Raw genomic sequence first — 8,160 nt, 5'->3', positions numbered from 1 at the left:
GATATGTGGGTGGATCGGTGCTTAGAAGTTGTTCTTACTTGAACAAAACTCCTACTTATGATTAACCCTCCCACAAGCATCCGCAACTACGATAAAAGTATTAAGAATAATTTCTAACCATAGCATTAAACTTTTGGATCCAATCAGTCCCTTACGAAATAGCACATAAACTGGGGTTTAAGCTTCTGTCACTCTTGCAACCTATCATCTAATTGCTACTCCCCAATGCATTCCCTTAGGCCCAAATATGGTGAAGTGTCATGTAGTTGATGTTCACATGACACCACTAAGGGAATCACAACATACATACTATCAAAATATCGAACACATATCAAGTTCACATGATTACTTGCAACATGATTTCTCCCGTCACCTCAAGAACAAAAGTAACTACTCACAAGTGATAAACATGCTCAAGATCAGAGGGGTATTAAATAGCACAATGGATCTGAACATATAATCTTCCACCAAATAAACCATATAGTAATCAACTACAAGATGTAATCAACACTACTAGTCACCCACAAATACCAATCTATAGTTCCGGTAACAAGATTGAACACAAGAGATGAACTAGGGTTTGAGATGAGATGGTGTTGTTGAAGATGTTGAAGGCAATTGCCCTCCCCAAGATGGAGAGTTGTTGGTGATGATGATGATGACAATGATTTCCCCCTCCGGAGGGAAGTTCCCACGGCGAAATCGCTCCGCCGGAGGGCAAAAGTGCTCCTACCCAAGTTCCGCCTCGAGATGGCGGCGCTCCATCCCGAAAGTCCTCTCCTTATTTTTCTATGTCAAAGTGACTTATATACCAGAAGATGGGCACCGGAGGTGGGCCTGGGTGAGCACAACCCACCAGGGCGCGCTTGGGCTCCCTGGCGCACCCGGGTGGGTTGTGCCCACCTGGTGGGCCCCCTCTAGTACTTATTTGCTCCAATATTATTCATATACTCCATAAAAATTCTCCGTGAAGTTTTAGCTTGTTTGGAGTTGTGCAGAATAAGTAGCCTGACATAGCTTTTTCAGGTCCAGATTTCCAGCTACCGGAATTCTCCCTCTTTGTGTGTACCTTGTAAATTATGAGAGAAAAGACATTAGAATTACTCCAAAAGGCATTATTATGGATAAAACATCATAAATAACAGTAGAAAAACATGATGCAAAATGGATGCATCAGTTTCCTAACCATAGACATGTGTTGTCTTTTGATAACGGGATCACATCATTAGGAGGATGTGATGGACAAGACCTATCCGTTAGCTTAGCATATTAATCATTCAGTTTATTGCTATTGCTTTCTTCATGTCAAATACATATTCCTTCGACTATGAGATTATGCAACTCCCGGATACCGGAGGAATACCTTGTGTGCTGTCAAATGTCACAACGTAACTGGGTAATCATAAAGATGCTCTACAGGTATCTCCGAAGGTGTTTGTTGAGTTGGCATAGATCGAGATTAGGATTTGTTAATGATGATGACATATACCTAGGGTAGGGTAATAGGCTTGACCTAGACACCCTTCCCAAGGACACTACTCAAAGATCAACAGCATTCAAAGCACAGTAATTCCCACCGACTGGAATCTCCTCAGTGTGCAATTCACTCGACCAACAACTCCACTCGGATAATGAAATTCCATTCGACCAATGTATCACCATTCGACCATACAAGAAACCACTCGGAAGACAGAAGACCTAAAGTCACTCAGGATGGCAACAGTCAGGCGTTCACTCCACAGTGTTAATGATCATATATATGTCTTTATTGCTAGCGTTACCAGTAACGCCTCATATTTATGTACATTGAACACTGTATAACTGAGGGCTGGAGGGGCCCGGCACACTCTATATAATCCACCCCCTCCTCAGGTACAAGGGTTCGCACCCCCTGTAACTTCATGCATAATCCAGTCGACCGCCTCAGGGAACCAAGACGTAGGGCTATTACTTCCTCCGCGAAGGGCCTGAACTCGAAAATCTTGCATGCACAACCTCATCGTAGCTAGGATCTTGCCTCCTCTTACGTACCCCCTAATCTACTGTCAGACTTAGAACCACGAAGTTGGCGCTCACTGATACGTCTCCGTCGTATCTACTTTTCCAAACACTTTTGCCCTTGTTTTGGACTCTAACTTGTATGATTTGAAACTAACCCGGACTGTCGCTGTTTTCAGCAGAATTGCCGTGGTGTTGTTTTATGTGCAGAAAACAAATATTCTTGGAATGACCTGAAACTCCACGGAACATCTTAGAAAAAACAATAAAAAAATCCTTGCCAAAGATGAAGACCAGGGGGCCCACACCCTTCTCACGAGGGTGGGGGGCGCCCCCTTCCCCCCCTAGGGCGCGCCCCCCTACCTCGTGGGCCCCCTGGAAACTCTCCGACGCCAACTCCAACTCTATATTTGCTTTCGGAGAGAAAAAAATCAGGGAGAAGAAATCATCGCGTTTTACGATACGGAGCCGCCGCCAAGCCCTAAAACCTCTCGGGAGGGCTGATCTGTAGTCCGTTCGGGGCTCTGGAGAGGGGGATTCGTCGCCGTCGTCATCATCAACCATCCTCCATCACCAATTTCATGATGCTCACCGCCGTGCGTGAGTAATTGCATCGTAGGCTTGCTGGACGGTGATGGGTTGGATGAGATTTATCATGTAATCGAGTTAGTTTTGTTAGGGTTTGATCCCTAGTATCCATTATGTTCTGAGATTGATGTTGCTATGACTTTGCTATGCTTAATGCTTGTCACTAGGGCCCGAGTGCCATGATTTTGGATCTGAACCTATTATGTTTTCATGAATATATGTGAGTTCTTGATCCTATCTTGCAAGTCTATAGTCACCTACTATGTGTTATGATCCGGCAACCCCGAAGTGACAATAATCGGGACCACTCCCGGTGATGACCATAGTTTGAGGAGTTCATGTATTCACTATGTGCTAATGCTTTGTTCCGGTTCTCTATTAAAACGAGACCTTAATATCCCTTAGTTTCCAATAGGACTCCGCTGCCACGGGAGGGTAGGACAAAAGAAGTCATGCAAGTTCTTTTCCATAAGCACGTATGACTATATACGGAATACATGCCTACATTACATTGACGAATTGGAGCTAGTTCTGTGTCACCCTATGTTATGACTATTACATGATGAACCGCATCCGGCATAATTATCCATCATTGATCCGGTGCCTACGAGTTTTCCATATACTGGTTCTCGCTTATTTACTTTTCCGCTTCTACTATTACAATCACTACAAAATACCAAAAACATTACTTTTGCTATCTTTACTTTAGTTGCTGCTACCACCACTATCATATTACTTTGCTACTAAACACTTTGCTGCAGATACTAAGTTTCCGGGTGTGGTTGAATTGACAACTCAGCTGCTAATACTTGAGAATATTCTTTGGCTCCCCTTGTGTCGAATCAATAAATTTGGGTTGAATACTCTACTCTCGAAAGCTGTTGCGATCCCCTATACTTGTGGGTTATCAAGACTAATTTCCGGCACCGTTGCCGGGGAGCATAGATTTATTCTTTGAGTCACTTGGGATTTATATCTTCTGGACTCTATGAAAAACTTGAGAGATCCAAAAACCAAGATCTATCCCTCAACTACGAGGGGAGGTAAGGAACTGCCATCTAGCTCTGCACTTGATTCACCTTCTGTTATGAGTAAGTTTGCGACACCTACATCTGCTTCTGCTATTCGTTCTGATATTCGCATGTTATTGATGATGCCACTTCTGCTATGCATGATACTTATGATGAAACTGCTTCTATGCCTCATACTACTGTGCCCCTTAGTGAATTTCTTGATGAACAAATTGCTAGGGCTAGAGAAAAAGAAATTATTGAATCTGAATACGATGATGATAGTGATGATGAAAATATGCCTGTTATTCCTGGGGGCTATCTTTTTGATAGGGAATCTTCTGCCGCTATTTTTGCTTGCAGAGATAGATATGAGCTTAAGAGGTTATTAATTAAATGGAACAAAGAATCACTTAGAGATAAAACGAGACCCGGCCCTGCTTTTGCTACTTCACCTATATGTGTTCCTAATAAAGATTATGAATTCTCTGTTGATCCTGATATAAGTACTTTGGTTGAATCTGATCCTTTTTATGGCTATGAATCTGAAACTGTTGTGGCACATCTTACTAAGTTAAATGATATAGCTGCCCTGTTTACTAATGATGATAGATCGCGTTACTTTTATATTCTCAAAATATTTCCGTTCTCATTAAAGGCTGATGCTAAGATATGGTTTAATTCTCTTGTTCCTGGTTGTGTGCGTAGTCCCCAGGATATGATTTATTACTTCTCTGCTAAATATTTCCATGCTCATAAGAAACAAGCTGCTTTGAAGGAAATATACAACTTTGTGCAAATTGAAGAAGAGAGTCTCCCGCAAGCTTGGGCGAGGCTTCTCAAGTTACTTCATGCTTTGCCTGATCATCCTCTTAAGAAACCTGAAATACTTGATATCTTTTATAATGGACTAACCGATGCTTCCAAAGATTACCTGGATAGTTGTGCTGGTTCTCTTTTCAGGGAAAGAACACCGGATGAAGCTGAAATTCTATTGAATAGTATGTTGACAAATGAAAATAATTGGGCACCTCCTGAACCAGCTCCTGAGCCAACTCCTGCTCCAATTACTGAGCCTATTCCTAAACGAACTCCAAATAAGAGAGGTATTCTATTTCTCAGTCCCGAAGATATGCAAGAGGCAAAGAAATCTATGAAAGAAAAGGGTATTAAAGCTGAAGACATTAAGAATTTACCTCCTATTGAAGAAATACATGGTCTTAATATACCGCCTGTTGAAGAAACATATGATCTCAATTATTTATTCACTGAGGAACCTCCTGATCCCGATATCCCGACACAGGTAGTAAAGGTAAATTCTCTCTATAGATATGATAAAGCTGAAGTGCCTCCTACTAAAATTGCTAGTTAGTGCTTGGATGAGTTTGATAACTTTATGTATAAGCAAGACGACTTCAATGCCTATTTTGGTAGACAATTAAAAGAAGATGCTTATATGATTAGACGCTTGGGTGATTATATGGCTAATATTAAAGGTGAACTTAAACTTGTTAGCAAACATGCTTCTATGGTTAGCACTCAAGTAGAACAAGTACTTAAGGCTCAAAAAGAAGTGCTTGATGAAATGAATAGTAAGAAAAATGATTATGTTGTTAGAGTGGCTACTAGAATTGTAGAATGACTCAGGAACCTTTGTATCCTGAAGGCCACCCTAAGAGAATCTAGCAAGATTCTCAAAGAAATAATATTGATGTTCCTAGTTCTTCTAAAAAGAAGAAGAAGAAAAATGATAGAACTGTGCAAACTTCTAGTGAACCTATTGCTGAACCACCTGATAATCCAAATGATATTTCTATGTCTGATGCTGAAACACAATATGGTAATGAACATGAACCTAGTAAAAATATTAATGATGATGTTCATGATGATGCTCAACCTAGTAATGACAATGATGTAGAAATTGAACCTGTTGTTGATCTTGATAACCCACAATCAAAGAATCAACGTTATGATAAAAGAGACTTTGTTGCTAGGAAACATGGTAAAGAAAGAGAACCATGGGTTCAGAAACCCATGCCTTTTCCTCCAAAACCATCCAAGAAAAAGGATGATGAGGATTTTGAGGCTAACAAATGCCCCCAGTATCATGATCTCACAAGTTCATTTGTGAGGAGGTTTGAGTATTCATGTTCGCGTAATTCTCCTTCAGTCATGTTTGATCTTTATGACAAATCTTATACCATGGACCTAGAGGATTTCACTCTTGCATGCAAACTTCCATCATGGGGTAGTGTTAGGGATCCCCCTAAATCTGAATTTAAAAACTTTCTTGCTAGTATAACTGTGGGGGAATCTAGAGATATAACGCAGGCTACCATAGGGAGCATTCACTTTCCTGCTATACATTATTTTGCTCTCTTCATCGGTAGATGCATAAATGCTAAGGATGAAGCATGTCACATGTGTGTCCCTGATCTTAGCATTCTTAGGAGTGCTGTGTTAGGAGACCAATCTTATCATATGGGAGCCATTGTAGCTCATAGGTTGCATCATAATAGACATAATGGAGATTTCTTTGGAGGAATTTATGCAACCCGCATAGCTCATTTTCTTGAGATAGACATTCGTGAGGGTGATACGGAGTTGCCTCCTGCATATTTAGATTATGACTCTATGGCTTCGCACCAGTTTGTCGAGAGGCCTAAATCACCTCTCTTATATCGTTTAATTTTTGATAAACGACGTGTTTTCCGTATTACTCTCCCTGCTCCTGCCTTCTTTGATTCACAGACAAAAGGAAGATATGTTATTACCAGAGAGGAGGCAGAAGAGTACGAGAGGAGAGTGGAGGCAACTCGACTCCACGCTGCAGCTCAGTAGGCGATAACCGCTGCACATCAGTATGATCCCAACTATTCCTCCTCATCACAGTATGACCCCAACAACTATTATTATGGATATCCGCCAGGCCAGCCGTGGCCATAGACCAACTTAGGCCAAAAGCCTAAGCTTGGGGGAGTACGTATTTCTCACCGACATTACATTTATGTTCACACACACTCATTGCTAGATGTCGGTGCTCATACTTTTTCACTGTAATATCCATGCTAGTTTATTTCCTTTTCCCTGCTTTCTCCTTGTGTGTTTGTTAAACCTTAAGAAAAACCAAAAAAATTAGTAGTAGTTTATTTTTCTGCTGTAGTAGTAATAATTAAAAAGAAAACCCAAAAATATTTCCCGTTCTTCTTTTGCTTGTTGGGAGCTTTCCCGTGTAAATAGTTTTATTTCTTTTCTTTTAATTGGGGGTCAGTAGGAGAAGACCATAATTAAATTGTTGAAGTGGCTCTTATATACATTATTGTTGAATTAACCAAGAGCCCATATTGCCTTGTCTTCTCCTGTTTATTGAATGCTCGCAGATTCCATCTTAGTCCAATGCACGTACACTCTTATTATTATTCACACCGTTCGGTCGTGTAAGTGAAAGGCAATTATGATGATATATGATGGACTGACTGAGATGAGAAAAGTTGGTATGAACTCGACCTCTTTTGTTTTTTGTAAATATGATGAGCCCGTCGTTCTTGATTTAGCTTATTATGAATAAACATGTTTAAAATGACAATTAGAAAACATAGTTGCTTGTGCCATGCTTGATTAGCTATGAGTTATAATGATTTACCTTGTATGCCAACATGCTATTGAGATGATTATGATGTGGTATGATGGGGTGGTATCCTCTTTTGAATGATTTAAGTGACTTGACTTGGCACATCTTCACGCATGTAGTTGAAACAAATCAACATAGCCTTCACGATATTTATGTTCATGGTGGATTATATCCTACTCATGCTTGCATCCAATGTTTATTAATTTTAATGCATGTACATGGCTGTTGTCGCTCTCTAGTTGGTCGCTTCCCAGTCTTTTGCTAGCCTTCACTTGTACTAAGCGGGAATACTTCTTGTGCATCCAATTCCTTAAACCCCAAAGTTATTCTAGATGAGTCCACTATACCTTCCTATATGCTGTATCTACCTGCCGTTCCAAGTAAATTTGTATGTGCCAAACTCTAAACCTTCAAATAAACATTCTGTTTTGTATGCTCGAATAGCTCATGTATCAACAAAGGTTGTCCTTATATTCCGTGTTAGGTGGGTTATTCTCAAGAGGAGTGGACTCCGCTCCTCACTCACGAGAAAATGGCTGGTCACCGGGATGCCCAGTCCCATGCTTTATGCAAACTAAATCAAAACTAATTGCAAACAAAACTCCCCTTGGGACCTGATGTATGTTGGAGGCACTCGTTGTTTCGAGCAAGCCATGGATTGATGCTTGTTGGTGGAGGGGGAGTATAAACTTTACCATTATGTTTGGGAACCGCCTATAATGTGTTTAGCATGGGAGATATCGCCATCTCTTAGTTGTTACATTGACAATGAAAGTATACCGCTCAAAATACAATTTATCCCTATTGCAAAACCGAGCTCTGGCACCTCTAAAAATCCCTGCTTCCCTCTGCGAAGGGCCTATCCATTTACTTTTATGTTGAGTCATCACCCTCTTATTAAAAAGCACTAGCTGGAGAGCGCAGCCGTCATTT

This window comes from Triticum urartu, chromosome 6, assembly GCF_003073215.2.
Source record: "Triticum urartu cultivar G1812 chromosome 6, Tu2.1, whole genome shotgun sequence".
NCBI lineage: Eukaryota > Viridiplantae > Streptophyta > Magnoliopsida > Poales > Poaceae > Triticum > Triticum urartu.
This window is presented reverse-complemented; position numbering follows the sequence as displayed.